The sequence below is a fragment of the Quercus robur genome, chromosome 7 (assembly GCF_932294415.1).
Source record: "Quercus robur chromosome 7, dhQueRobu3.1, whole genome shotgun sequence".
Classification (NCBI taxonomy): Eukaryota; Viridiplantae; Streptophyta; class Magnoliopsida; order Fagales; family Fagaceae; genus Quercus; species Quercus robur.
In genome coordinates, this window is record NC_065540.1 from 7,570,897 (window position 1) to 7,598,163 (window position 27,267).

Sequence of the window (27,267 nt, forward strand, 5' to 3'; positions counted from 1 at the left end):
TTTTCTTAAGTACATATCTGCCGGTTGCATTTAAAATAATAGTAAAGTTAGATTACTTAAAAGGATAAACTAAAAAAAAAAAAACATATTAAGGTGGGGTTCGGACGGGGTGTCTACGGTTATTTTTTTCTGCACATAAACAGTAATATCACATGATTTTACTGTACAGAAAAAAAAAAAAAAAAAAAACTATTTATGTACTATTTATGTACAATTCATACACTATTCATGAGCCCTACAACACTATTCTGCTACAATATTTTCAGTTTGTAGGTTGCAGCAAAAATAAGTTCAACCCGAATAACGTGTGAAGAAGGGCAGAGGCCGGAGGCGCAAGAGAAAGAGTAGAGGAACTGAACTCAGCAGAGGCTCTGCATATCTCCCTCCGTCTCTCACTCACTCCATCACATTCAACGACACTCTCTCCGTCTCTCACGCACTCCACTGCAACAGCACCGATTAGTAGCTCTCTCCTCTGTCACAGTGCCGTCTCACTCTCACGATTTCAGGTAATCTTTTTATCAATTTTTACTTGATTTAATGACCTAATAATTAACATATGCTGAAATTTTAGATTAATTTTTTTTTGTTCCTAAGACTTGCTCTATGTGTTTGTTTAAATTTCTCAGTGAACACTTTTTAGTTTGGCATTGAAGGAATATCATATCATTATATTTTATTTTCAAGTTCATGTTCATGTTAGTAAAAGATTGAGATAATGTTAAAAGATTGTATAACACTCATAATTTCTTGCCATGGATTCATTTGTAACTGACAGAGAGTATTCTATGGCTCCTCCCATTTCGCAAGTTCTAATTTCTGGGATGAAGGGCCTCGGTGCTGAGATTGGTATGTGATTTCATGGCTGCTGGTGCTTTTTAGTAATGCTACTATTAGTCTATGTTACGATAACATAAATCATATGTCAATGGCATGCAATGGCATTAATAGTTGTGATATTGCATTAATTTGCATTATAAAATTTTGGGGTTTATGTTGTTTGCAGTGAAGAACCTTGTTCTTGCTGGTGTGAAGTCTGTCATGTTGCATGACAAAGGTGTTGTGGAGTTGTGGGATTTATCTGGAAATTTCATTTTTTCTGAGGATGATGTGGGTAAGAATCGTGCCAATGCTTCTGTGCAGAAATTGGAAGGGTTGAATAACTCTGTGGTAATTTCAACTTTGACAACTGAATTGACTAAGGAAAAACTTTCGGATTTTCAGGTAATGTTGTCGAGTTATTTAATCATTGTTGGTTAAGGAAATTGCATATGAATGGGATGCTTGACTTTCATTGGTAGTACTTTATGTCTGGAACCTTAAAAAAATTTGTTTGGTTGTATGTGTTGATGCAGTGGTAGAAATTAAGGTAAGATTAAGAAGAAGAAAAAAAAAAAACTATTTTTGACATCAAAGTATTGGTTAATCAATAATTATGCCAAGAGATATCTTACCACATAATACACTTGCATCATGGAAAATGCAACTTGGTGGTAAGACATTTGATTCATTATGGTCATAGCTTATGTCCTTTACAATTGTTCCATCCTCGGAGAGGTTGGACCTTGGCATGATGGCAAGTGCCCTCTGCCCAATTGATCTGTTGCAGTTACTTGTGGACTAGCTCTCCTAGATGGTTGCAGAATAATATGTGCATGTAGATTGATGGATGCTAGAATGGGCGTTCATCTAACATTGGAGGAACTAAGCATTTTTTTTTTTAAATTATAAAAAAACATCCATCTTTCATTCTTTGTATTTTTGTTTGTCAATATACATTATTTGTAATATAAGTCAACATAAAGCGTCTTGGTGGGTTTCATTTAGCTCCATTGATAAAGTATCTTGTCGTTGAGCAAGCAAGAGATGTGAGCTTTAAACACCGCCTACATAAAAAATCAATTGGTATATTGGCCTAATGATAAAGAGCAGCAGTCATCATAGGGCGGACATCATAGGTTGAAATTCTATCATATTTTGAAAAAATAAAGTGTCTTGAAAATAAGTTAATAGGTACTATTAAACCTGACCAAGCCTTGTTGAGAAAAATAATGTCTGTTTCAAGTTCTGAGATGAAAACAGCAAGGGTTGGAGAGTTTGAACCAATTACACAATTATCGTATGTATGAAATTGCTACAACTAAGCTGCAAGTGGATAGTATTTAAAATCCAATAAATAACTGTGTCATAGATTAATTGTTTAGAATATATGAACCAATGGCCCAACAAATGTTCTGATGGTAGAACTGGTCAACTATTTCCTTGATCGTTGTCCAAGGAACTTCAATGCTTCTTGGAGTTATTAAGTTGGAAAATGATGTATCACAGCTAAAGAGGGGGATATGTGGATATATGAAGTCATGTTTCACCTCTTTCTAGATATTTCTATCAGCCTGATAAATGTTTCTAGGTTGCATAATTCTGCATGTTATCTGTGACATCTGAAATTGTTCTTTTATCAGGTTAATGCAACTTGTATAGTTGTATTAGTGTGTTTGCTTAGGAGTTTGTGAAATGTATTTATGTTTGTTCTTTAACTGCTAGATGGACAACATGATTTCTGCAAAATGTAATTTGAATCTCGGAAAAGATGCATTTGCTTCAATTCTGATTTTGCTTCTAATTCTATGCATGTCTTTGGCATTTGAATTTTTACAGGTTGTAGTTTTTACTGATATTTGCTTGGAGAAAGCATTTGAATATAATGATTACTGCCGTAGTCATCAACCTCCAATCATCTTTATAAAATCTGAAGTATGAGGCCTTTTTGGTAGCGTGTTCTGTGACTTTAGCCCTTAGTTTCCAGTATTTCATGATGAGGATCCACATACAGGTATTGTCACACAGGTGAGGCAACCTAATGTAAATTTTAAGCCATTGCGAGAAGCACTAAGGGACCCTGGTGATTTATATCTACGTGACTTCTCCAAGTTTGATCGTCAACCCCTCCTACACCTGGCATTTCAAGCGCTAGATAAATTCATAATAGAGTTTGGACGATTCCCAGTTGCTGGATCAGAGAATGACGCTCAGAAATTCATTTCTTGGGTCATTGAAATCAACAAGACCTTATCAGATGGGAAGCTTGAGGCGATTGACCAAAACCTTCTTCGTCATTTTGCATCTGGTGCTAGGACTGTGCTGAATCCCATGGCTGCAATGTTTGGTGGTATTGTTGGACAGGAAGTTGTGAAGGCTTGCTCTGGGAAATGTCATCCTCATTTCCAGGTTAGTCACGTAATTTGGGGATTGGTTTTGAGTGGATCTTGAAGCTTGATAGATTGATAGTTGGGTCTACTTAAAGCTTTGCTTTGTCCAGACTATGGATTGGGGCTGCTTTACTGATTGAGTGAACCTTTTTTTCCCCTGCTGTCTTGAGTTTACCATCAACTCACATAATAATTATAAAACTTTATCCTATGTCATAGAAGTTCTCACATTTTATATTTTTAACTCAAATGTTATTTAAATTATTTTTTTTCTGCACAGTTTTTGTACTTTGACTCAATTGAGTCCCTTCCCACGCAACCCTTGCATCCTAGTGATCTGAAGCCCTTGAACAGTCGTTATGATGCACAAATTTCTGTGTTTGGATCCAAGATTCAGAAGAATCTGGAGGATGCCAAAGTGTTTATTGTAGGATCTGGTGCACTGGGGTGTGAATTCTTGAAGAATTTAGCTGTGATGGGGCTTCTTGTGGTAAACAAGGGAAGTTAATAGTTACAGATGGTGATGTTGGGAAATGTAACCCCAGCAATCAATTTCTCTTCCGGGACCAGAACATTGCGCTAGGCAAGTCATCAGTCGCTGCTTCAGCTGCTTGTTTGATAAACCCTAGTCTCAACCTCAACATTGAAGCACTGCAGATCCGCACAACCAGTCGGGCAGAGGATACTTTTCATTACACATTCTGGGAGGACCTGGATGTTGTAATCGATGCTGTGGACAATGTGAATGATAGGCTGTATGTTGGTCGGAAGTGCTTATATTTCCAAAAGCCATTATTGGAATCAGGGACCCTAGGTACCAGGTGTAACACCCAGATGGTCATTCCTCACCTAACTCAAAATTATGATGCCTCTCGAGATGCAATTGAAAAGCAATTTTCCTGGGACACAGTTGACTCATTTTCTCACAATATTGAACACTGCTTGGCATGGGCTCGATATGAGTTTGAGGATTTGTTTGAGAAGACACCGGCTGAAGTGAATACTTATCTAATGGACCCAAGTGATTACATATTCGCAATGAAGAATGCCTGCCTTAGAGAGAAGCTTAGATTTAACTGACAACAGGAGGCAGAGAGAGAGAGGAAGACATATTCCCAATGAAGACTTCAGTTGCTCAGGCCAGGGACTTCTTGGAGCGTGCTATTGAATTTCTTGACAAGGAGAAATGTGAAGTGTTTCAAGATTGCATAGAATGGGCTCGTCTGAAGTACTTATTCTATTTATTAAATACATTTATTTAATTAACATTATATGATCACATTTTTAACCGAGTGTCTAATGGCATGTATTCTTGGAACCAGGTTCGAAGACTGCTAACCGTGTGAAGCAGTTAACAGACGACTATCCTGAGGATGCCACAGGATCTGATGAGGAGTCATTCTGGAGTGCTCCCAAACATTTCCCTAGCCCACTGCAGTTTTCAGTTGATGATCCCAGTCACTTTTATTTTGTTCTGGCAGCATCTGTTCTACGGGCAGAGACATTTGGCATCCCAATTCCTGATTGGATTAAGTCTCCTACAGAGATGGCTGATGCTGTTAACAGTGTGATAGTCCCTGAGTTCCAGCCTGATGTCCCTGAGTTCCAGCCTGATGTGGAAGGAATTTTTAAAGATGATGCTGTAGCTATCAGGGAGTTGATCATGAAGTTAAACGAATGCTGGATTCAGTTGCCGCCAGGTTTCAGGTTGAATCCAATTCAGTTTGAGAAGGTTAGTTTCCTTTCTTCTCTTCTTTTCTCCCCTCCCTACTCTTTCCCCCTTCCCTCCTGGAAGTGTTTAGAATGTGCACATTTGTAGTGAATTTTTTTGGACTTTTACAATCATGTATTAAAGTTCTTGTATATATAGAGTCGTGCTACAGTTCTTATATATATTGTCATGTGTGTAGTTCATAGCTGTACATAATTGATTTTTAAAGTTATGCCCTTTATGCCCTTCTTCGGGAGGTTCATTTTGATGGTGGGTTGAGTCATGTGTTTGGCTAAGGATGAGAGGAGGTAGCTTTTACCTTCCAAATCTTACGTTAGGTCAAGTTCATGTGTTTGGCATGGTGCTCAGACCTTTTTGAAAAACCATTTCTGAAGGTTTCCAAGTTGATAAATCGGTTGCCATATTTAGGCTTGTTCATCCCGCAGTATTCTTGGTACTGATATGATAAGACACCATTGTTATTCTTATAGTATTCACTTCATACTGATGATCTCCTTCCTGTTTTCAAATACAGAATTCTGTTAATTGGTGTTTATTTAGATTCTATGTTAGAATCATGCATCTAGGTGGTTGGATTTTTTTTTTTTTTTTTTTTCCCCTTGTAAGTATTGGCCCCAAGGGGAGGGAGAAGTTTTTAGTGCACTTAAAATTTGTTTCTAGATGGCTGACTGTGACAAGTTTGCTAAGAATCCATATCCGATTTCAAACTTTTTGGACTAAGACTTGGTTGTTGTCAACATATTTTCTTGATGCCCAGGATGATGACACAAACTATCATATGGACCTAATAGCTGGACTTGCAAGCATGAGAGCAGGGAACTATGGCATCCCTGAAGTTAACATGCTTAAGGCCAAGTGGTGGATCATTCCAGAAATTGCAACCTCCAGTGCCATGGCGCCAGGTCTTGTCTGCTTGGAGCTGTACAAGGTTATAGATGGAGAACACAAATTAGAGGACTGCCGAAACACCTTTGCTGACCTAGAACTCCCTCCTCTCAATAGTCGAGCCTGCTCCTCCTAAGGTGATCAAGTACAAAAACTTGAGCTGGACTGTGTGGGACAGATGGATTTTCAGGGGCAGTCCAACTTTGAGAGAGTGTCTTCAATGGCTGAAAGACAAAGGCTTGAGCATTTTCGAGATTTCTCACAGTAGTGTCCCACTTTATAACAAATTCGACAAAAAGAAGAATCTTGAGCTCATGGATAGGAAGTTGGTGGATCTGGCTAAGGAAGTGGCCGAGGCAGATCTACCTCTATATCGGCATCACCTTGATGTAAAAGTGAATTGTGAGAACCATGATGTCGATATAAGCAATAAATTCCGTTTTATCGATTACCCACCTGTTACGATTTGCTTTAGGTAGGCATTTTGACATACTCAAATGAATGGTGTTACAATCTTAGGATAAAACCCTGCTTTTATTAGAAATTCAGTTTACTTGGCATGGGATGCAAGTTATGATAGTGTTAACTCCTTATCTGCATATATAGTATCGATAATTGTTCAATACCAATATTGGCGTTGCTTTGCTTTTGAGGTTGAGCCATGGTTTTGTGGTTGTTTCCTCATGTCCTTAATTTATTTTCACAAAACTACACTTTGACCCCCAAACTTTCATAAATCGCTCTTTTTTTGTCCCTAAGGTCACCAAAATCTCTTTTCAATTTCTTTAAATAAATGATGTGTCTTCTTTGTCAATAAATTCACATGTTGGTTGATTATATTTGCATGATATTCTCTTTGGAATTCACATGTTTATCCATGACCCATGAATAAGCCAACAAATCCCCCATCGCCTAAACACTAATCTTTCCATTAGGGTTTGTTTTGCATGATGATTATAGGAAGTTCTAAGTGATGAATTGCGAATGGAGTGAGGTCAATTTCTTGCATTTAGTATAATTTCTCTATGCATGCCTAATTGCACTTCCTCGCATGCTAGTATCTCACAAGCACATGCTTTTTTTACAAGCCATGCATTCTCACATCTTCACATGCTCACACGTCCACGAATACTCACACCCTCACTTGTTTCCTTAAAAGCCAAATGCCAAATAAATGAGTCACATTTCAAATGATAGAAAGTTTATTCTATTGTTTAATGAAAATGTATTTGTGTGCAAAAGCAATGAAACAAAACAAGGCGGCGAAGAAGGAGCCACAAAGAGGCATTGCTCTATTGCAGGAACCACAGAGAGGAACAATGACAACATTTCATTTGATATCAATGAGACACTGCTTCTGCTCTTCACTTCTCAAGTTACAGTTTCTAGGATGCAAGGCGGCGAAGAAGGAGCCACAAAGAGGCGTTGCTCTATTGCGGGAACCATAGAGAGGAACAATGACAGCGTTTCATCTGATATCAATGAGACACTGCTGCTGCTCTTCACTTCTCAAGTTACGGTTTCTGGGATGCAGGGCCTCGGAGCCAAGATTGGTACGTAAAATTAATCTGAATCTTAATATGAAAATAATAATTGTGACGTTGCATGGTCGTCATAGAAATTGGGGCGTTTTGTTGTGTGAGATGAACAGTCCTGGTGTAAGATTGGTTTTTAAACTCTTGTTTTGACCTTGTGCGAATGACTCTTAATTGTCCCTGTGTTTGTTTGTTTTTTATGTTTTTCATTCACAAAATAACTAATTTATAATTGTTCATTTAAATTCTTATTTTTTTTGGTCTAGCCGTTGATTCCAGAAAAAGAAAGACAATGGATGCTGATGAAACAGAATATTCAAGCAAAAGAAAGACAATGCTAGCTGATAAAATGGAACAGCATATGCAAGTTGAGCTCTCCTATCCTCCTTTTATCATCTACCCCCAACAATACCCTGGCTGTTAGTCTATGAAGGTGATGATCAAGAGAGTCAAACTTTTGTGGACATATCAACGAATCGATTCTACAAAAATAGTGTTCCGGAGATGCGTGGTAAGGTAATATACAGTAGCAGAAACTCATGGCTGGTGTTGAAGACTATTGTTTTGATGGAGGTCTCACTTTTTAACATTGTCTCTAAGGATTTGGTGCAACCACCATAGTTGTCATCGTGTGAGACTATGGATATTTGTTTCCTTTTGTCATCACCAAATGAAGGTGATTGTTGTGTTATCTTCATCAATAGCTTGTCAAATACATTCTACTATTGGAAACCTAGAGAAGGGAAATTTCATGAACAATGGTTTCGTGTTGAAGATTGTAACATAGTTGCTGCTACTGTATTAAGAGGTACAATTTACTTTTTAGCATTGATAACAATTGAAGACCGTGAAGACTGTAAACAGTATGCATTGTCATTGTTTACAGCTGTCTTTGTTGATTCATTGTTGCGCTTTGAGAAATTTACAAATGAAAATTTGCCATCACATGGTAATAATTCATCCGGAGAAGTTGATTTTCTTTTTGAATCTACTGGTGGGGAGCTCTTGTACCTTCATAGGTCGAGACATGGAGTCATGGTACTATGAAGGTCGACCTATGAAGATACAAGAGCTCCCCACCAGTAGATTCAAAAAGAAAATCAGCTTCTCCGGATGAATTATTACCATGTGATGGCAAATTTTCATTTGTAAATTTCTCAAAGCGCAACAATGAATCAACAAAGACAGCTATAAACAATGACAATGCATACTGTTTACGGTCTTCATGGTCTTCAATTGTTATCAATGCTAAAAAGTAAATTGTACTTCTTAATATAGCAGCAACTATGGTACAATCTTCAACATGAAACCGTTGTTCATGAAATTTCCCTTCTCTAGGTTTCCAATAGTAGAATGTATTTGACGAGCTGTTAATGAAGATAACACAACAATCACCTTCATTTGGTGATGACAAAAGGAGACAAATATCCATAGTCCCACATGATAACAACTGTGGTAGGTGCACCAAATCCTTAGAGACAATGTTAAAAAGTGAGACCTCCATTGAAACAACAGTCTTTAACACCAGCCACGAGTTTCTGCTACTGTATATTACCTTACCATGCATCTTCGAAATACTATTTTTGTAGAATCGATTCGTTGATATGTCCTCAAAAGTTTGACTCTCTTGATCATCACCTTCACAGACTAACATGAGGATGAACTTGGGGTGGGAATATTCAGGAAGATAGAATATGATTTGGGTGAGGGGTGAGGTGCCATCCATGTAGAAAAGGGTAGTTGGTACGTGTAGTTTTATAGCTAATACAATAGCCGAGTAGGTAGTACATAGTTACCATTCTACCATTTAATATTGCTAAAATTACAATTTAACAAATCTTTGAAAATTACACCTTAACCGTAGGGCTTTGTAATATTCAAGTCTTATTTATATCTTCATACAATGATTAATATATTTGGTCATTTAATTAGTAATATGTATACAGTCCTTAAAACATAATCATTGCTATAATCTTTACAAATTTTAATGATAGATCCTTTAATATATTTCAAAAATGAGATTAAATTCTATAAGGACGTGGTGTAAAACTCATGTTTTACCCCTCCAATCCCAATATGCCCATTATCTTATCACACATTTAAGAATAAACACAATCGCACTTAATCAATTCTAATACCCATATATACATCTAACCAAATTGGGAATCTGTCAAGATGTTATTAGGTGTGGTAGGATGTATTGAATTTTAAGTAAAATGCTGATATGACAATCACTTATAGAATTTAATCTCTTCAAAAGTAGCTATAATTTATTCAATGCTATTATAAAACATGTTATATAAATAAATTTTATTAATTATAGAAAACTAGTCGTTAACTCGTGCGATGCACAAGAAAGCTATTGACTATGAAAAAAAATCCAACAATGAATAAATAGTTTTTTTATTTATTAGTGTTGATGTGGAAAAATGTGAGAACTTAAAAATAAGTCAGAGGCTTCGGTTTTATAGTATATATAGATTAATGCATGGTCAAATTGATGTTAACTTAAAATGAAAGTATGTTTGCATGTGTTATCTGTGCATTGGAAGTAGAGGTATTTATATGACGTTGCTTCTCATCAAATTTCATGTTTTGATCAATGCAACATCATAGAAACAAAGACCTGAAAAAGTACTACATGTCATACAAAGAAGAATACCAACCAAATATAAGTTTTGTACTAAAGATACAAGTAAAATTGTACAAACAAATTGATTCCTATAAAACTATTTTATGCTCAAAGTTATAAAAACATTAATCTAAAGAAAACTCATCCAAGCACCGAGATTCAAAACTTTAACATTAACCTTAAAATAATATCAACCATTTCAAGCTTTTAGGAAAAATAAATCTTTGGTTACAAAATAACCATTCAACCACAAATTCTAAATACAAAAAAGGAAATATGTGAATTAAGAACATGCAAATACATGAGAGAGAGAGAGAGAGAGAGAGAGAGAGAGAGAGAGAGAGAGAGAGAGAGAGAGAGAGAGAGAGAGAGAGAGAGAGAGAGAGAGGAACTGTTGTTGTGGTGAAGTTAATTTCCTTGTTGCAACCCCTAAACTTCATGTATTAGAGAGATATTTTTTGGGAGAAAAATGCATTAGAGCACTATCATTAGGTGTGCCAAATGCCAAATATTTGGCATTTGGCACACCAAACAACAAAAATAGACCCTCATGAGGTGTGCCAAATGCCAAAAAATTTGGCACACCGCTACAGTACCGTCTCAAATATGAGACAGTACAGACACAAATGCTATAATTTTTTTTCTTATTTTATTCTCTCTTCCCTCTCCTCGCAACACATCTCTCTCCGCAACACAGTTCTCTCTCTTTCTCTCCTCTCTGGTCTCCACCTCTCTTCTCCATCTCTCCGTCTCTGCACCTCTTTCTCTCTCTTTTTTTTTTTTTTTTCCTGAGAAGGCAATTCCGATCTGAACCTCTCTGCTCACCGATTGAAGCTCGCCAATCTGAATCTCTGCTCGCCGATCTGAAGCTCTGCTCGCCCAGGGGTGGTCGCCGATCTTTGCTCGTCGTCCTCCACAGTCGCCGTTCTTTGCTCGTCGTCCTCCATAACTCTTGCTGCCGATCTCGTTGCCGATGGTTGGTTGAGTTTGGTCATTGATTGATCTGTTGGGTTGGGTTTTGTTGAAGATTTTGAGTTTTTTTTTTTTTTTTTTTTTTGTTTTTTTGTTGAGGTTTTTGGATTTGGAATTTGTTGGAGGATCCGGTGATTGTGGTTGTTGTGGCGGTGGTTGTAGCGGTGGTTGTTGGACTTGGTGGTGACTGGGCTGTGCATTTGTATTTTTGCTGTGTTTTGGGTAAATATATTATTTTAATGTGTATAAAATATTATTTTAATATATAGAATTGAAGTATAGAACATCTGATAAATGGTATGTTGTAAAATGATGTTCTAAAATGATAAAGTGGGTTTTTGGTGTGTTAAAATGACATTTTTTTTAGAGAGCTGATGAGAATGCTCTTAGAGAATTTGAAAGAGAAAATCCAAATATAAAAAATATATAGAGTTGAAATTTTTGACTGCTTTTTTATTTTATTTATTTTTTATGAGAATACTAGTATTTTTAACACACACACACAGGGAGAGGGAAAAAGGTTTTTTTAAAGAAATTTTCAGTGGTGTATGTCCAAAAGGGTCTGACTGTTTTATTGAAAGAAAAGGAAAGGATATAGAAGATTTATTAATTTTTTTGGTAACGATCATATATCAACATATGAAAGGTTGGATAAACCCATAAAATGTAACAGTTAAAAAGAGTAAACTTAAAAAGGTAAATGGAGTCTATCATGGCAACACAATGAGAAGTATAAATAAATGCTGAATGAAAACGAAGGAAAATTATTGTGTAGTCTCGGAGTACCATAAATGCGTACTCCCTCATCTCACATGAATGGTGGGTTTAACTAATTAAATTCTTGGTAGGACCCACCATTTATGTGAGAGTGAGGAGTATGCATTTATGATACTCTGAGAGTGTCTAATAATTTTCCGAAAACGAAAAAGAAAAATATTGACAACTTAACATTCAAATGGAAACAAAAAATATAAGGTAATATCGATTCATATGCTGATAAAGAAGGAGAGAGAGAGAGGTGTAGAGATATGCTTAATTGGAACATTAAGGGTCATTACTCATTATGGTAATAGGAAAATGAAAGAAGAGTCAAGAGAGTATAGATATTATGGTAATAGGAAAATGGAAAAAGAGGAAAGAGAGCATAGATCTTTAGGTTTATGGAAAGGGGAAAAAATATAAATTGTTTTAAATCTAATTTCATAATATATAATTAAATTTTTGTTTTAGGAGTGATGGAGGGGAAAAAACCAAAAAAAAAGAAAAAAAGAAAAAAAAAAAAGAAAAGAAAAGAAAAGAAAAAGGAAAGAGTTTTTTTTTTTTTTTTTTTTTTTCCTCTTAGGAAACGATAGATTTTGTTAGGGGTGATTTAATTATGGTAAAACATGACTTTTGGGTTACATAAAAAAGATCTAAGCAAAAAAAGGAAAGGAAAAAAAAAAATTGATGGAGTATTTAAGTTTATAGTGGATATCAATCAATATCAAAATATATGTATATATATATATATATATATATTATTATATATATAAAAGCAGAGATCTCATGCGAGAGTGCATGAGATCTTGCCAAATGACACTTTAATTTGGCATATAACTTTTTTTTTACCTCTTTCATTAATTTTTTTTTTACTGTTATCCAAAAGTTTACATTAACTTATTTTACTGTTATCTTATTAATATCTCATTAATTGCCTAAGTTTACACCACACCTATCTCTATTCTTCATGTATTTTAGCATACCCATTGTTTTAGTATGTTAAAAAAAAAAAGCAAAAATAAAATAAAATAAGTAAGAACTTATAGTAATAACTAACCAGATAAAACCCTAAAGAGAGATAGAGAGACACAAAAATGTTATAGATTGTTAAATAAAACGCACTATGTCATCATATATTACCAAAATAAAAGACTTGAGTCTAACAAAACATTTGAAAGAGAGAAAAAGAGGAATCTGAGGGGTCACCACCTTCATCATATTGGCCTCCCACCGCTATCAAGATGCTGAAACCCCTATGGGTAATTTTTTTTCTTTTTTCTTTTTAAATTAGCGGCTTAAATATGATTTAGATTTATGTAATTTGGTTGGATAGTTTTTGTTTAGGATATATAAGTAAAGAGAATATTTGGTGTGCAATGTAAAACAAAATTCTACCATGGTTTAATTTTAAATCATCTATAAAACACATGCATACACACTTGCCTACACCATGTCTTAATGTCGCACTATCGATGAGTGAAAGACAGTCAAAGAGTTGGGCATACTTTCATTTCATGGTATGAAATATGTGAATACAACATAAATTAGTTGATTTTCATGTTCCCGTTACTCTTTTGCATTTATATTTTGTTTCATGATTTAAAAAAAAAAAAAAAAAAACTTTAAGAAGGCTACAAATATGCAATGAATCTATTAAACTAATTTTTAATATCTCAAAATGTATATGTTTCTTTACTCTAATTAGTTTACTTTTTCTTTATAATATTTGTACAACATTATTTAAAACCGTTTTACATAAAATATCACAAAATTATTCGTGCATCGCACGAGCAACTTACTAGTTAATTATAATGGTGGAACTTATAGTGCATATCGTTGGCACATGCTAAAAAAATTGATAGGTATCAATAATTGTTTGCCACATGGTGTTATTTGTCATATCATACCTAATAAATGGAAGAAGTTACAACAGATAAATGATGTGATGAGGTTGTAATCTATCGGTGACTGTCAAAATTTCATATAATAGTAGCATTTGAAGAGTCTGGGTTAATGGAGAAACACGTGATAGAGTTGAAGATAGAGTAATACTTGAATTTAAGGAGATGCTCAATAATGTCAACCGGTAAATCTAAAAATAAAAAATGAAAATAAATGTTGACATGGTGTTGATGTGGCTTAACTGGAGCGTAGCAACAATAAATGCTACGTTTCAGTTTTTAGTAATATATAGATAAGTGGCTCAAATAATAATTATACACACAATCACAAAGGTTAACCATAAAATTTGGCCAGCATATTACAATTGTAGTGTGGATCTCCAACAAATAGGCCCTCCTAACAATCTGAACACATATCTTGTAGTAGACCTCCTGACATCCATATTACCTGCATAGTCGGAATCCACATATCCTACTACTGAATTATCCCTATGTTGCCTTGCGAACAATATCCCATATCTTGTGGTTCCATTTAAGTATCTGAATATCCAATTATTCATTTCACTGCATTCCAGTGTTCCACGGGTAGGTTTAGTTAAAACTAGCCAAACCACAAGTGAGTTTACTGTAATTACCTCTTAAATTTATGTACAAAATTTAAAACTTATCCAAGAAATTCTTCTTATGTCCAATTAAATACACAATTCATAATGATTTTTTTTTCCCAAAGATTTGAATTTTTAATATTTTTACTTTGGATATCATATTATTCAATAGAAAACATGACATATAACAATTTCAAATGATTGTACAAAATCTAAAAATAAAACTAAGAAAGTAACAAGAACTCAATTTCAGTATTTCACAATAAGTTGAAGGCTTCCTGCCTTTGAACTCAAATTGTTTACAATAATATATATATATATATATATATATATATATATAAACATCTAAGCAATAGACATAACCAATACTGGAAAACAGAATTAATCTCTAACCCACTAAAATTTCTTACCCCCAGTCATAAGCCTCTTTGAAAGTCTTCAATTAATGCAAAGGAATATAAATCCTTTTTTTAATTAGTTCTATTTCTCACCATTCAAATGCTTCATCCAAATCTATGCGCGTAGGGTTAATCCAAGTGCAGTTGATGAGTTCTTTTATGTGAGATAAAGTCCTAAACAAATGATCTTTGCAGAAGCAGTGGTAATTCTTAGTTCTGAGAGAGTAGAATACATTACTGTTGCCTTCAACAGTTGGCAGGAAAATCATATTTCCCATACCTTCTATCACAGTCAATTTTGAGAAAGAACCTCCGGAACTAACATAGAGCAATTTATTTTCCATATTTCTCTCTATACGCCATCTCTTTTTATTCCGCCCAATCGAAAAGAGATTCAATGCGAAAATGTAAATAGATGGCTCATGATCGTAGAGCTCAAATATTGGTAAAAGCTCCTTAGCATTTTCCACCAAATAACTTTTGTGAAGTAAATAATGTAACTTTTCTGGAAAAATAGAAGGAAGATATGTCCATTGACACGAGTATTCATTATTAGTATCTTGTGCTTTCATGTATTGTTGCAGATCAAATACTCCCACTTGTCCTGTGTCATCCAATTAGTATTATTATTTTTTTGCTCACGTTGTTTCTCTCTAGTTTCCATCTTGATTCTATTTTTATAGCATTCTTCATAACTGGCTAGCTGCTCTTCTATGACATTCATTCAGGTTTGCTTCTATTTGCCCCTCCTTTCTTTTGTTAAAAAATTGGAACTAAACACTCTTTAGTCACTGCCATAGGTCTTTTCCCTAGACTATTAATATTTTTAATATTTTTCTCCAAAGTCTAAAGTTGTACACGTTTATTGTTGGGAAGCATTCCATTTTTTTTCTATGTTATGAGTTACCATGTCAATTTGTAGGAGTTATTGAAACCCATGTGAATTGTAGACTTATTATAGTAACACGTTTCTTACAATTAAGCAATTTTTGAAAATTATTTTTTTATATATATTTTGTTTTAATTCAAGCTTTAATACTGAGTGGATCAATCACCTTTTTTTATTATTTTATTTGAGTGCTTCTATATATTCAACCCACATCAAGTGATTATTTTTTTGCTTTTTTCCCCATCCATTTAGAAACTTATTTTGATTTATTATATGTACAAGTGTTATCTTAATTTAACAAAATTATAAATTTAGTATAAAAATTTATTTGTTAAGTTATGTGATAAATAATTTTTTATTTGTGCAGATTTAAAGTATTAAGTGATCATATTATTTTGTAAAGTTGTAATTGTACTTTTGATAAACCAGGTTCTATAGTTCTATACTTTTGTACGGCACCGAGATCCCAGGCCCACATAGGCCCTGGGCCCAGTCCCATACAGGCCCTGGGCCCAATCCCACGCAGGCCCCGGGCCGAGGCCCATACCAGCCCTGGGCAAAGGTCCAGCAGGAAGGTCCGGTTGTCCTGCGCCCTTCTTGGAGCTTCCTTCATGTACGAACAAGCGTAGGGTATTGAATTCCGAGAGGTGATTGGACAAACGTTCCCGGTAAAATATACGAACTGTTCCCGGGAAATTGTGATATTCCCAGGGAACTGAGTTGCCGAACATAGTCGGTCAAGATGGAGCCAAGTTCCAAGATCGTAAATGCTGCACCGCCCTTTCACCTAAACACCCACTTTAATCAGATAATATTGGACCTCCAGTAGCACTAACGGTGGCTGTAATCATAATCTCCCCACTAACCTTAGCTATAAATAGAAGAAAGTTGGGAGAAGAAGGGGTTCAGAAAAATTGAGAGAAAACAGTCAAGGAGAGGGTATCAACTGAGTGTTACTTTGAGTCTCTCTGCCGAGAACGACCCATTGTAGGAAATCCTTAAGCCCACTACAAATAAATTGTGAGCCCAAGTGACCTAAGGTCCAGAAGTCTTGTACTTGGTTCTTACAATTGGCGCCCACCGTGGGGCCCTCCTACGAAGCTGTGGTTTGAGTGAGACTCAAGCAAGGGAGATGTCTGAGGAGCGTTCAGGGGGGCACGTTCCGAGCAATTCCGCAGGATCTTCTCTGGGATCGACGTGGAGGGAGAGAAGGCAGAAACGGCTGGAGGATAGGGAGCATCCAAGAGGAGAGGAAAGGTCCGGATTGGGAGAAGGATCGGCCCAGACACACCGGACAATTTCAAGCGTCTCAGCACATCGGCAATATGATGACAGAGACCGGGAGCTGGAGCGGTTACGCAGATTGGTAATGGACTTGGAGCTGGAAGCAAGGGGTCGGCGCCACGAAAGGAACCACAACCCCCAACCCAGGAGAAACCGTGGCGAGGAAGGTTCCAGCCGATCTGTTACGCAACAATACCGAGACCGATCATGCTCTCAAGAGTCACATCGACACTCCCGGGAGACGCGTCGTAGACGGGACCGTTCTCGATCGCATGGATATGATAACCAAGGGTCAGAGTCGCCAGAGGAGCGGCGGCACCACAACGCCGCAATGGACGCCATGAGCAGAGCCTTGCGGATGGCAGCCCGGTCTCCATTCTCTGATGAGATTGAACGGGCACCCATGCCGAGCAGATTCACGCGTCCACCATTCAATTCCTATGAGGGGAGGACAGACCCCGTGGAGCATGTCAGTCATTACATCCACATGATGTCTTTGCATGCGCACAACGATGCATTGATGTGTAAGGTATTCCCCTCCAGTCTCGGCTCTACCACACTGAGATGGTTCAATGGGTTGCAGAAAGGTTCTATACACAGCTTCGCCGAGCTGATTCAGGAATTCGGCAGCAGGTTCGTAACATGCAGCCGAGTGCAACAACCGGTCGACGCATTGCTTTCCATGAAAATGAGGGTCGGGGAAACCCTTCAGAGTTATGCCAGCCGATACTGGGAACTCTACAACGAGATTGGTGGAGGAAACGAGAAAATTGCGGCTAGCACCTTCAGGATGGGGCTCCCCGAAGATTCTGAATTGCGGGAGTCGCTGACAAGAAGACCCCCGGAGGATATGAGGCAACTGATGAGACGCATAGAGGAGTACAAATGCCTGGAGGATGACCGGCTACAAAGCAGGGGGAAAGCTCCTTTTACGGGGAGATCTCGGCAAAGCATCTTGTCGCCAAAGCCAAAAAGGGACTTCAGAATGCAGGAACCAGAGGTGCAGATCGAAGGGGTTAATGTGTTGTTTAAAGAGCCCGTGCACAAAATATTGGAACGGATAAGGAACGAGCCATTCTTCAGATGGCCGAACAAAATGGGGGGCGACCCATCTCGGAGGAACCAAAACCTATACTGCACCTATCACAGAGACAAGGGGCACACCATCGAGCAGTGTAGGGTATTGAAAGATCATCTCGGACAGTTAGTGAAGGCAGGGCACTTGAAAGAGTTTGTAGCAGATTCCACTGACCGGGAGCCCGGGCAGGGCGCCCAACAGAAAAGGAACCCCCTTCCACCACCCTTGGGGGTAATCAACGTCATTCATGCCGCACCGAGAAAAGCGGCAGCGGCAAAAAGGGTAATGACAGTGGCTTGCGCGGAGGGAGAATCATCCAAAAAGAAAAAGAAAGTTGGACGGCTGGACATCTCGTTCGGAGAAGATGATCTGGAAGGAGCGATCCAACCTCACGACGACGCTTTGGTGGTGACAGCCCGGATAGGCGGATTCTTGGTGAAGAGGGTGATGATTGATCAAGGTAGCGGGGTTGACGTCATGTACCCGGACCTCTTCGAAGGGCTCGAGTTAAAGACCCAGGATTTGGCGAAGTATGACACGCCATTGGTCTCGTTTGACGGGAGAGTTGTGATTCCCGAGGGGCAAATCTCTCTCCCAGTGGACATGGAAGGCAAGGAAGTTATAGTTACATTCATAGTAGTCCGATCATTCGCACCTTACACCGCAATCCTGGGGAGGCCGTGGATTCACGCCATGGGGGCTGTTCCGTCCACCCTTCACGTGAAAGTAAAATTTCCTACTGAGTATGGAGTTGCAGAGGTAAGGGGGAATCAACAGGTGGCGAAGCAATGCCTCGTAGCCGCGGTCTGGTGGGAAAAGGAACAGCTCGGTCAAGTTGAGCACGCCGAGAAAGAGACTGCATAGCAATTACAGAAACCCCGGGAAACTGGGGTGGACGTTGCCGAGGAGGTGCTGAAGGTAAGAATTCTCCCAAATAGTGACAAATATTTTCAGATAGGTACAAGCATGAATGACCGGGAAGGGGTAGAGATGTTGTTGTTCCTGTTGCAGAACATAGATGTCTTCGCATGGAACCCGTATGAAGTGCCCGGCGTAGACCCCGAGTTCATTGTTCACAAACTCAACGTGGACTCATCATTCCCCCCGAAGAAGCAGAAGCCGAGAAGAGCATCAAAGGAACACGTCGATGCAGTAAACCTGGAGGTCCAGCGACTGAAGGAAGCCGGGGTCATAAAAGAAATATTCTTCCCGAGATGGCTAGCAAACACTGTCGTAGTGAAGAAGAAGAGCGGTAAATGGAGAGTTTGTGTGGACTTCACCGATTTGAACAGAGCGTGTCCCAAGGACCCATTCCCGATGCCCAAGATTGATCAGCTAGTGGATGCCACGTACGGGCACCCGAGAATGAGCTTCCTGGACGCCTTCCAAGGCTACCACCAGATTGCCTTGGCGCCCGAGGACCGAGAAAAGACAGCATTTATATCCCCGAACGCAAACTATCACTACGAGGTCATGCCGTTTGGATTGAAGAATGCCGGGGCCACCTACCAGCGTATGATGACAAGGATGTTCCGAGAAAAAATTGGATGCACGGTTGAAGTTTATATCGACGACATGGTGGTAAAAAGCATAAAAGAGTCGCTGCATACTGAAGACCTTCGGGGAGTATTCGAGATACTACGACGACACAAGCTGCGCCTGAATGCCGAAAAGTGCACTTTCGGAGTGGGGGCTGGCAAGTTCCTGGGTTATCTGATCTCCACTCGGGGAATAGAGGCTAACCCCGACCAAATAGAGGCCGTCAATCGCCTCAAACCACCGAGCAATCCTAAGGAGGTGCAAGTGCTCACTGGGATGTTGGCCACCCTGAACCGATTCATCTCCAAGTTTGCCGATCGCTGCCGGCCATTCTATCAACTTCTGAAGAAGTGGAAGGGGTTTCAATGGGACGAGAGCTGCGATGAAGCTTTTCGAGAACTAAAGGAATATTTGGCGAAGGCGCCGAGGTTGACAGCTCCGGAGCCCGGGGAGGATCTGTTTATGTACCTTGCAGTCACCGATCATGCCGTAAGTGCTGTGTTACTAAGGGACCGGGGAGTGCAAATGCCGGTGTATTACGTGAGCAAAACCTTGGTCGATGCCGAGACAAGGTACCTGCCTCTTGAAAAGTTGGTTTTGGCCTTGGTGCACGCCACGAGGAAGTTACCACACTACTTCCAGGCACACACAGTGTTCGTCCTCACCGAGTATCCATTGCAATCACTGTTGAAGAGATCCGACTTCACAGGACGGATTGCTAAATGGAGGACTCGGTTGGGATCGTTTGACATAAGATACCGACCTAGAAGCTCGGTGAAGGGACAGGTTCTCGCTGATTTCATCGCGGAATTTACACCCAAGAATGAAGGCAAGGTAATCTGTAGTGCGGAGATTCGCCCGTGGAGGTTATTTGTGGACGGCGCATCAAATGCTATGGGGTCCGGGGCTGGTATTGTCATAATCACCCCTGAAGGTATGCAACTGGAACATTCCTTCAGATTGGGGTTCAAAGCCTCGAACAACGAAGCCGAATATGAAGCCCTACTGGCCGGGTTGAGGGCAGTATTGCATCTGGGTGCAAAGGACGTGGAGATCTACTCGGACTCTCGGCTAGTTGTTTATCAGATCACTGGGGACTTCGAGGCTCGGGACCCCCGAATGAAAGCTTATCTAAGTACGGCAAAGCAAATTATCGGTCAGTTTGGAACGGTAAAGATATCCCAGGTAGCCCGGTCACAAAACAAGCATGCTGACTCTCTTGCCACGTTAGCCTCATTGGCTACCGAGGACACGCCGAGGCTTATCACGATAGAACTTATAAGGGAGCCAAGCATCTGTGTGAAGACTGCTCTCGACCAGGCCAGAGTAGAGGTTGCGCAGGTGGCGGTAGCCGGACCATGCTGGATGAACCTGATCATAGACTTTCTTTCCGAAGATAAAGTTCCAGAGGATGAGGCCGAGGCCAACAAGATTCGACGAATGGCTCCCAGGTACTGGTTGTCTTCGGACCGAAAGTTGTACAGAAGGTCCTTCGCGGGCCCTTACCTCTTGTGCCTGCATCCTGAAAGAGTCAAGGAGCTTCTAACCGAGCTGCATGAAGGAATGTGCGATGGGCATGCTGGGGGAAGATCTTTAGCACACAGAGCAATGACGCAGGGGTTTTGGTGGCCACAGATGCAGAAGGATGCCGCCGAATACGTTCGGAGCTGCGAACAATGTCAAAAGCACGCCCCAATGATCCATCAGCAGGTAGGACGTCTAAATCCTGTCAGCAGCCCGTGGCCATTTGCACAATGGGGGCTTGACATCCTTGGGCCATTCCCCCGAGCAACGGGGAACCGCCGATTCTTACTGGTGGCTGTAGATTACTTCACAAAGTGGGCTGAAGCTGAAGCCTTGGCCAATATCCGGGATACTGACGTGAAAAAATTTGTGTGGAAAAACATAGTTACAAGGTTTGGGGTGCCGAATTCGCTAGTGACAGACAATGGGCTACAGTTCGACAGCAACGCTTTTCGGACCTTTTGCAGCGAGCTCGGCATCAAGAACAAGTATTCAACCCCGGCATACCCCCAGAGCAACGGCCAAGCTGAAGCAGTAAACAAGACTATTTTGAACGGGCTCAAGAGAAGGTTGGATGGAGTGAAAGGAAGATGGGCAGAAGAACTACCCAGTGTTTTATGGGCCTACCGCACAACCCCCAGGAGATCCACGGGGGAAACCCCGTTTTCTCTGGCATACGGAGCAGAAGCAGTGATACCAACCGAGGTGAGCTTATGCAGTGCACGGGTCGCCGGGTTTGACCCCGTACAGAACGCCGACCTGATGATGGAGCATTTGGATTGGCTAGAAGAATGCAGGGAGGCTGCGACCGTACGTCTTGCCGAGTATCAGCAGAAGCTGGCCCAAAGGTACAACCGAAATGTAAAGGCCAGGGAATTCAGTGCCGGGGAATTAGTGTTAAGAAGGGTAGTGGGGAACATGCGGGACATGGCTGCAGGGAAGCTTGCTCAGAGTTGGGAGGGACCATACAGAGTCACAGCCATCGCAGGTGCAGGGGCCTACTACTTGGAAGACCTGGACGAGAGACCGCTCCCCCGACCATGGAACGCCAACAACCTGAAGAAATTCTACGCGTAATCGTCGATGTAAGCCAGAACTTGCATTCTATTAAGATTAAGAGCATGATGAACTTTTTTGTCTATGCTGTTTTTGACTTTGTAACCGCACACCAAGAGAATCGCCAATAAATCTCTAAGGACAGAAACCTGACCCTCGGCTCGATCAATATCGCCGAGCAGGTGAAAACCTTACAAATAAATCCCAAGGACAGAAACCTGACCCTCGGCTCGATCAATATCGCCGAGCAGGTGAAAACCTAACCCTTTTACAAATACTAAGTCCAATAGCGCTCTCAAATTACCCACAGCGCCGCACAACAGGTTTTCGGGGGTACCATTCTATTAAGCGGCCATAGCATTGGTATAATTCAAGCAAAACACAAACAGATATAAATTCATTCAACAAATTGAAACAGGAAAAGAAAACGGACTACTAATTAAACAAGTAAAAACAATTGTTCAATCACCACATCCCGGTGACATGGGCAAATAAAACCGATAAGTTAAAACAATTGTTCAATCACCACATCCCGGTGACATAGGCAAATAAAAATAAAATAAAAATAAGCTAATAAGTAAAAGTAAAATCAGCTGGGAGGTTGGGTCGGCGGTGGCACTTCTTGCTGGACGGTCAGGGGAAAAGGCTGGCCCTCACCAAGAAGCTCCTGCACAGTAGGTATGCTCGTGGCCTCCATTTCCTCGGGCTCGGCGTGAGAATCGATTTGCTCAACCAACTCCCTCATACTGGCCGTCTCCTCCTCATCAAAAGCAGCGGGGGCGTCCTGGACGGCAGGTACAGGGTTCGGAAATGGAATCTGGCCGGGGTCTCTCAGCGGCGAATCTTCAGGAACTCTCATTGCCTGAAGAGTGGCAAACCACCCGGCCTCGAAACCCATATTTCGAGCCCGAGCCACCACCGGCTCTGCGGAATTCTCGGCGTCGGCAAAACCTACGTCATACCACTTTTGTTCCGCGGCCGCCAAGCCTGCCCTGAGATCGGCTATCTCCTCGGCATTGGAAGTGTTAAGGCTGATGGCTTCGGCTAGTTTGACTTCCATCTCATTTTGCTTGGTCAGGAGCTCTGCATTCCTTTTTTCAGCCAATGCCCCGAACTTCTCCGTAGCAGCAGCCTTCTTCTCAGCAGCCTCAGCAATCTTCAGCTTTTCCTTAGCCGTTTTCACTGCTGACTCCCGCGCCCCCTTCTCGCGCTCGTTTTCCTCATCAAGCTCCCGTGCCCGGGCAGCCACAATGTGAGCCAGTTGAGCGGCCTAGCAAGCACGGAGGTTAGCAAAGAAACAAAAGGAAATCTATATGGAGTAGATAGACAAAAGAATTACCGCAATGGCGTGCCACTCTAACCGGCGCCCCACAGACTCCTCGGACCCATCATCGAAAGCGTGCACGTCCTCGGGAAGTTGGAGAGCTTCAGCCAAAGTTTGGGCAATACGGCCGCTCTCGCCCTTATCCCACATCCGAATAGAGGCGGTTGAGGGCAATGGCTTGCCGTCCAAAAGGAACTTTGGCTCCCACGCTGGAGCCACTTGGGAGGAGGACGCGCCCCCCGTGCCAGCTTCGGTTGGCGGCTCGCGGATAACGATTCCACCTATTGGTCGGGGAGGAGTCTGGACTGCGGCATCCCCCGGGCCCGTGGAAGGTTGCTCGGTTACTTTCTGCTTCTTACGGGCCCGTCCGGACTGCGGAGGGGGAGGAGGCTGAGACGCTGGACCCCGACCCTGAGTAGGCGGGGGCTGGTTGGGCGGCCGGGCACCAGGCACGAACCGGTCGAGGGTCATGACTCTCCTTGCCACCATTCTTGCACCGGGTTGGATCGCTTCAGCTAGCAAGTTAGCCGCTTCTATCATTTGCTGTTGAGGCTCGGCGGGTGGATTCTCGGGATGGGGCTGCTCTTGGGCTTGGTCCCCTTGCTGTATGGCTTCGTGAGCTCTCTCTCTAAGGCGCTGAGATACCCGTTCCGCGGAATCGTCTCGCAGGGGAACTAGTTCGTCCGCGGCAGTGAACCGCCGACCAAATTCCCTCGCTTCCCCGGTTGTATGCTTCGGCGGCAAAAAATTCACGTACCGGACGTCTATGTATGATAGCAGGGGGCTGTCAACTATCAGCGCCTGCTTGAAAGGCTGCCAAATAGAATAAACCGGCTCCACTCCGAGGATCAAGTGTGAGGCCCGGAGTTGCCCGTCCCAATGCACGTAGATCTCGGAACGGAGGACGAAGTTTAAGTCCCTGGTGTGGACGGCTCTGAGGTCCTGAACAAACACTTTGCCGTCTGCAAAAGAACAGGTGACGCATTAGCCTTTAACAATAAAATTTTTTTTACTCCAATAAGAAGAAAAGAAGAGGCGGTGAAAAACAATTATATGAAGGGGATGGTACGAACCCACTTCACGCCGTGTAAGGGGGCAAGGGATCTCCCCGGCAAACCAATTGCCGCGCACCCTGACGAACTCCCCGGCGGAGTTCCTGTTCGAATCGGGTAGGCACGATATAAGCCGTACCCGAGCATCCCTTGTCTTTAAGTAATAATTGGTGGATTTGCTCCCACAGAGGCTGTACATTTGGTTAATATCATGGTGGTCTAACTGTAAGTTAAAGGTATGGTTCAACTTGCTGACACAACTAACTACCCGGTAAAAATTGGGGGGAAGCTGGTCGGGGCACAGCCCATAGTAAGTGAGTGTGCTTATCAAGAGGGGATCTACGGGGAACCTAACCCCACCTTCTAAAATGGACATCAAAGGAAAGAAGGCTGTACCCTGCCCTCGGTGGAGTTCCATATCACTCTCATGGCAGTAAGCCACGTCCACGTCATTGGGAATACTAAATTTACTCCTAAAGGTGGCCAAAGCAGCTGGGGATTCTAGAAGGTAAGAGTAACCCATCTATAAAGCCTAAAACTACAAAAGTGAACTCAAAGAAACAAAGCTGAAGGAACAGGAAGGGGAAGAAAGACTTACTTTGAGTTCTAAGGAGGAAAAGAACACTGAGCAAGCAAGCGCACAGAAATGTGGTCGGCAGAGAGTAAGCACTAAAGATCAGAGGCGAAGGAAAAATGGAATGGTGTTCAGAGAGGGACTATTTATAAAGCCAAAAAGAAGTGGGGGGAGAAGAAACGTTTATTCAAGCAATAAATGGGCACAATTTACGAGCGACCCAGCGACTGCCAAACGTAACCGATTCACGCGCCGCTTCGGTCCACGAACCGTCAGGCAATAATGACGACTACGTCTGGCGCCGCGAGACGGCGCGTCTTTTGAGAATATTAGTAAAAAGTAACAGTCATAAGTCCCAGACAAGAAGGTTCCCGAGGTCAAGAGGCCCAAACAGCTCCTTGATTCTTCTCGGTGACCGACTATGAATCAAGGGGGGCTATTGTACGGCACCGAGATCCCAGGCCCACACAGGCCCTGGGCCCAGTCCCATACAGGCCCTGGGCCCAATCCCACGCAGGCCCTGGGCCGAGGCCCATACCAGCCTTGGGCAAAGGTCCAGCAGGAAGGTCCGGTTGTCCTGCGCCCTTCTTGGAGCTTCCTTCATGTACGAACAAGCGTAGGGTATTGAATTCCGAGAGGTGATCGGACAAACGTTCCCGGTCAAATATACGAACTGTTCCCGGGAAATTGTGATATTCCCAGGGAACTGAGTTGCCGAACATAGTCGGTCAAGATGGAGCCAAGTTCCAAGATCGTAAATGCTGCACCGCCCTTTCACCTAAACACCCACTTTAATCAGATAATATTGGACCTCCAGTAGCACTAATGGTGGCTGTAATCATAATCTCCCCACTAACCTTAGCTATAAATAGAAGAAAGTTGGGAGAAGAAGGGGTTCAGAAAAATTGAGAGAAAACAATCAAGGAGAGGGTATCAACTGAGTGTTACTTTGAGTCTCTCTGCCGAGAACAACCCATTGTAGGAAATCCTTAAGCCCACTACAAATAAATTGTGAGCCCAAGTGACCTAAGGTCCAGAAGTCTTGTACTTGGTTCTTACAACTTTAATTTTTGTTTTATTCTAAATCATATTATATTATATATAATAAAAGTTGGGCTTAGATGCCGTGGTTATGCCAAGTGGCGGCATCAAATTGCAGAAATTTTCTTAAATTTTTAGATTTTAAGAAAAAAATATATATAAATTTTCTTCAACTATAATTTCTAAGTGGATAAAAATCTTAATTTGATTAAAGTTGAATTACACTTGTTGTAAAATTCAAGAAAGATCAAAGAATTTTTTAAAATAAAAATTATGTATATCACTATATCTTATTATAATTAGGATTTCTAATTAACGTGTTTGTTGTTATCCCATGAAAAAAATAGCATAAAAAAGGTCATATTTTTATGGATAGAATGAAAAAAAAAATGTTGATATCAATATAATGTAAAAAAAAAAATTAAATAAAAATAAAAACACGTGAATGAGGCAATAAGGAGATAAGATAGAGTTTTTTAAAAAAAGAAAAAAGAAAAAAGAATATATATTGTTATGGTCCCATTTGATGTAAAATTTAAATCCTATTGAAAATAGAATTGTAAATCAATGTGTTATATTACCAAAAAAAAAAAAAAAAAAGGTCATATGAAATTATGAATAGAATGAAAGGCAAAAACCAAAATAAAATAGGATATGATTTTTTTTATTAAAACCTAATTATCAAATGTAGAAATTTAAAAACAAAATAAAATAAATACACAAAGAACAAAATTAATTTATCCTAAGAAGTGATAAAACAATAGAAGAAAGGTTGATAAGTGTAAGGACTCAATTTGTAACGATCCCAGATTCGTATTGGGTTCGAACGTTAAAGGCCCAAACAATAAATTTGTAGAACGTGGATATTAAAGAACTAGGTTAACTCCAAAAGAAAAACGATTTTTCTTCACGTTTATAGATGGATTTGCCCTAATATAACAGTTAATTTCTCTTTGAAACAAGCTCAGTTCTTTCTTTCATACGGTTTTCTTTTCAGTCTTTTTGTTTTGAAGTTCCGATCCCCTTGCCTCAATGCCTTCTTTCATGTTATATACTACCCTCTTGATATCATCTTCACCACACATGTGTAGGTGGGGTTAGAGGGATCTCTTTCTGTCCCATCTAACACCTTCTGGAACCTCCAACCAGCAGCTGTAAGGCTGCTTCATCACTGTTCAGGCATCACCTTCACATTAATGCGGCCAGAGAGTTGGTTAAGAGGCAATTAATGCGGAGGCAGCTGTTGCTATAAATATTTGTTTACCTTTTCTTTCTTAC

At 40.6% G+C, this 27,267-nt stretch overlaps 1 pseudogene; it reads left to right on the plus strand.

Moving 5' to 3' along the window:
- The first annotated feature begins 266 nt into the window (after nucleotides 1-266).
- LOC126692005 (ubiquitin-activating enzyme E1 1-like) lies at nucleotides 267-9,292 on the plus strand (annotated as a pseudogene).
- The last annotated feature ends 17,975 nt before the right edge of the window (nucleotides 9,293-27,267 follow it).